General features: G+C 23.2%; 1 pseudogene; it reads right to left on the reverse strand.

Moving 5' to 3' along the window:
• Positions 1 to 2,273: 2,273 nt before the first annotated feature.
• On the reverse strand, positions 2,274 to 2,691 carry LOC124895285 (annotated as a pseudogene).
• Positions 2,692 to 5,281: the final 2,590 nt, after the last annotated feature.

Raw genomic sequence — 5,281 nt, forward strand, 5'->3', positions numbered from 1 at the left:
AATAATGACAAAAAATGCACAAAGATTATGAATAAATATATAATAATATATTCTAAAATAAAGTCACAAAAAAAAACTCAATATGTGTATTTAGATAAAGAAATTGACATGAATCTTAATAAACATGATATGCATATTAGGAATTATAGCGAAAAAAGGAATAATAACAATATTTTATTTATTAAATTGAATCATTATAAAAAAAATAAAATAAAGATACTAACACCATAACCTTAAGCATTAATGGAGGAAGACAAAGATGAAAATATCATAACCTTTTCACATTTAAAAAATAAAACTGTTAAATAAAAAATATAATAAAGAAATGAAGAATACAGTAAACAAATTCTCTAAAAAACTAATGAATAATACCACAAAAAAATAAAATCTTAACATTATTTATCACTGTGATATGTAGTAATATATATGAGAGGTGAAGAAGTTAAAATTTCATTTCAATTCAAACTTTGTTTAAATTTAAATTAAAATCTCATCTCAATTTCTTCCTTATCCTTAGTTTTTCAAATACAATGTGTATTTAGCCTATAAATTTGAATTAAGAGAAAACTTTGAAACCAATTCAAATATTTTTAATATTATCAGTATTATCATTACTATTCTTTTAATTATTATTACTACAAATACTACTTGTTTTTGGTTGGTTAAATACTACCAATACTTCTACTATACTACTTAATACAATTGTATTAAAATACTACTGGCCAATACTTCTACTATTTCATTTAACAATTTAATCTATTGTATTAAAATATAATATATTACTAGCCATTATTACTATTATTAGTTTATACGTACTACTACTATTTATTATTATTATATAATTATTACTATTATTATTAATATATTTTTATCTTTTATTTAATATTTAAATAAATTATATCCGGACATGTTTTATAACATTTAAATTTTAAAAGAAATAAATTTATAAAAGAGTAAAAGTTCATTTAGAACTCTTCAACAATAAGTTTCTATTTTCAAGCTATTTTTTTTTTAATAAAGGATAATTATTTTAATATTCAAATAATTCAAAATTTTTATTACATCATTATTAACTTTGTCCTAAAAACTACTACGTGGCTTCATAATAGCTCACCACGTGGCTAACTGTGGTGCTTCGTCCTCTACTTTATAATATACTAGTATACATACCCGCGCGATGCGCGGATAATATTCAAGTAATATTTATGATCGTTTCATATTGAAATGTCTCATTAGAACTTGTTAAATTATATTATCTTAAGAAAAGTTATTTATCATCTAATTTCTCAATAAAATGAGAAATTAAAATAAAAACTTTTTCTACCCACCTCTCCCATCCTCCAATCACTTTTATTATTTTTTAAATATAAATATTTTTTCTACCGCTTTCTCCTCACTCCTCCACCCATACTCATTCCTTTCCCCACACCCAATCCCCTACTGGTAATCAAATTTATCTGAAAAACAATCATCTAATTGTAAACAAAAATTATGTTTCATATTTTTTTTTTATAATATTATTCACAATTTAAAGATGGTGGATTGTTAATAATCTCTGCCCCCTCTCCGCCCCCGCCCCTTCAACATCAAGTATATATTAGTAAAAATAATTATGTAATTGTAAAAAAAAATTATGTATCATATTTTTAATTATATTTTGACAATTTAAAGATTTTAAATTGTCAAAAATGATTTGAATTTTTATACTATTGTCCCTCCATCTCTTCTGTGCAAAATTTTATAAATAATAAATGTGTATTATGATTTCTTCATTATATTCTCAGAATTATTTGAATTTCCTCTCCCACCCCCATAGCCAATCCTCCATGTATATTTTTTTTATTGTAAATACCTGCAAATTTTATTTTTAATCTTTCCTAAAAAATTATTTTATTTTATAGTAATAATACTTCATAAAGTTGTCTTTCTACTTAAGATTGCATTTTTAAACATCATCATCTACATATAAAAATAAAAATACCAAATCAATGAAGTTTTTTTAAAAAATAAAGAGTGTAATAAGTAAATTCATAAACAAAGCTAAAATATATTTTTTTTTGGGCAGAACAATAATCAAAGTTAATGTTGAAAATGAGTAACTCAGATACAATAAAAATAACGTATCAAAACTTTAAAGCTGCTCTCAAACTCATGTAATGTTCTCTGAAAGTAAAATAAGGAAGGGCAACTCAAACTCCCATGCTATCAAGAATGAAATACAGAAATAGAACCAAGCCTTTTTTTTTTTTTTGAGTCTCCTTATCATATCATCCTTACTTCTTTGACTTTTTAGAGCCCTAGGTTGGCTGGGCTTGGGTGGTGGCCGCGCCGCTGCTGCAGGTTGTACTTGCCTCTCCCCTGATCCTTGAGCCAAACGCTCCTCCCTCCTTGTAAATTTTCTTTCCTTGCTTGCTTTTTTCTTTGCCTTCCTGGCCTCAAATTGGTCAGATAAAGTCTTCTCCCTAGCCTTTTCGGCCTTTATTTTGTGAATGTTCTCCATTAGCACACACTTGTTCTTGAAGACATTATCCTTCACCTTCATGTGCATGTCATGGTACATGTGCTTGTCAATCTTCTTAGACTCCCTATACTTGCGAAGCAACCGCCTAAGGACTCTCATCCTCCTCATCCATAGCACCTTTGTGGGCAACCTAGCCTCTCTGGTACCCTGACATTTACCATATCCAATGACTAATCAGTAATCAATAACAAAGAGAGAAGAAAACTTAACACTACATATCAGGATAAGAATGAATGAATATATATATATATATATATATATATATATATATATAAGAGATTAAGAAGAAAATTTTTATTCCAATTCAATTTTCATTTGAAAATTCAAATTCAAATATTCTTATCCTTGTATTTTTCAAATTTAACATGCCTATCTTAAATATATATATATTTGAATTAAGAAAAATAATTTTCAAATTTGACATGCTTATTTTAGATATATATTTGAATTATGAGAAATATTTAAACTCAATGAGATTAATTCATATTTTTTTTTTAATAATAAATACTAACAAAACAAAAGAAGAATAAATTTATTTCTGTTCCTCATTTTTTTTTAAATGTAATATTATTATTTCTTATAATTATTAGTATTAGTTATTAGTTCTACGCACGACTACTACTTCACTGTTAATTCTATGTACTACTACAACTGTAATTTTTTTTAAATTATTTTCATTTTGTATTGAATTATTATTTCTACCACCAATATTATTATTATTTAAGTTAATATTTTATATTTTATTTAATTAAATATATTAAATAATATTTGAAAATTATATGTTTATGAATAGTAAGAGTTCAATTAGAACTATTCAATAATACCTTCCTAATTTCAAGCTAATAATAATCTTTAAAAAAATTAACAATTTTGAATGGTAAGAGTTTATTTAGAACTCTTCAATATTATATTCCTAATTTCAAGCTAATAATAATCCTTATAGCTAAGTATGTTGAATGTCAAAAAGAAAATAATTAACTTTTCATCACAAGGTAAATTTCTTTTTTAAAAATTAAAAAGACGACCGCACACTCACTAAAAATGATTGCCAATAAACTTTCAAATTTGAAAAAATCTTTTACCACATTAACAAATAATCAGAATGCTTTTAACAAATAGTCATAAGTCTATTAATATAAATCTATGTGATAACATTTAAATTTGAAAAAAAAAAAACGTCTTTCTTTAATATTGTATTTATCAGTTATCCTAATTTCTTTTTGCTCCATCATTATGAAATTATTATTGTTGTTACTATTTAAGTTAATATTTTTTTATTTAATTTAAATATATTATCATCATATATTGTTGTTGTTGTTATTATTATTATTATTATTATTTTGGTTAATATTTTATTTAATATTTAAATATATTTTAAATTATATTTAAAAGGGATAAGTTTACGTTTCTAATTTCAAGCTAATGATAATCTTTAAAAAAATAATATTTTTAAATACAAATAATATATATTTTAATTCAAAATTTTTATTACAATATTTATAATCTTTTCTTAAAAACTATCACGTCGCTTTCTATTGTGCTGCCACTTGACATCTTGTCTTATAGCTAAGTTTGTTGAATGCCAAAAAGAAAATAATTAACTTTTCATCATAAGGAAAATTTCTTTTTTAAAAAATAAAAAGACCAAAAAGTTAGAATGCTTTTAACAAATAGTCATAAGTCTATTAATATAAATCTATGTGATAACATTTAAATTTGAAAAAAAAAAAATGTCTTTCTTTAATATTATATTTATCCATTATCCTAATTGGTGAAAGATTTTGAATTAGAAAAAAATGTCTTTATCATTAGCCTATTTCTTTTTGCTCCATCATTATGAAATTATTATTGTTGTTATTATTTAAGTTAATATTTTATTTTTACTTAATTTAAATATATTATCATCATATATTTTTGTTGTTATTATTATTATTATTATTTAGGTTAATAATTTATTTTTATTTAATATTTAAATATATTTTAAATTATATTTAAAAGGGATAAGCTTATGTTCCTAATTTCAAGCTAATGATAATCTTAAAAAAATAATATTTTTAAATACAAATAATATATCTTTTAATTCAAAATTTTTATTACAATATTTATAATCTTATCTTAAAAACTGTCACGTGGCTTTCTATTGTGCTGCCACTTGGCATCTTGTTTTATAGCTAAGTATGTTGAATTTCAAAAAGAAAAGACAAAATGACCTTCTGGACCCTTGTACTATGTCGGTTTTGTAAGTTGAATACTTCTACTGATATGTTTGTCATCTGGACCCCTGAACCCACTAAAAAACAACATTTTAAATCCTTTTTTGGTGAGTGTAACACACTCTCCCCACGTTAGCTACCACGCCTGCCTCATCTGCCACGTCATTAAAAAAAAATTAAAAACTATTAAATTAAATTCCAAGTCTTTTTAAAATGCTAAATAACAAATTAAATATTAAAATTAATTTAATTAAATAAGAAAAATTTAGAATTGTAGAAAAATTTGAATAATCATGTTTTTATTTATGCTTACAAATTAAATATCAAATTTATTTCAAATAATTAAAATTCTTCACCAACTAATTTAAATTTTTAACTATAAATTCATATATACAAACATAATAAATTTTCAATTTTTAAATTTGAATATCTTTAAAAAATTCACAGAAAGTTTAACTTTTTTCAAGAGAAATTCACTATTTTTTTTTCAATATTAACAATCACACACTTTCAATTCAAATTTAAATTTTAACCCCCCCTCTCCCCC

Source organism: Capsicum annuum, unplaced genomic scaffold (assembly GCF_002878395.1).
Source record: "Capsicum annuum cultivar UCD-10X-F1 unplaced genomic scaffold, UCD10Xv1.1 ctg81059, whole genome shotgun sequence".
Taxonomy (NCBI): domain Eukaryota; kingdom Viridiplantae; phylum Streptophyta; class Magnoliopsida; order Solanales; family Solanaceae; genus Capsicum; species Capsicum annuum.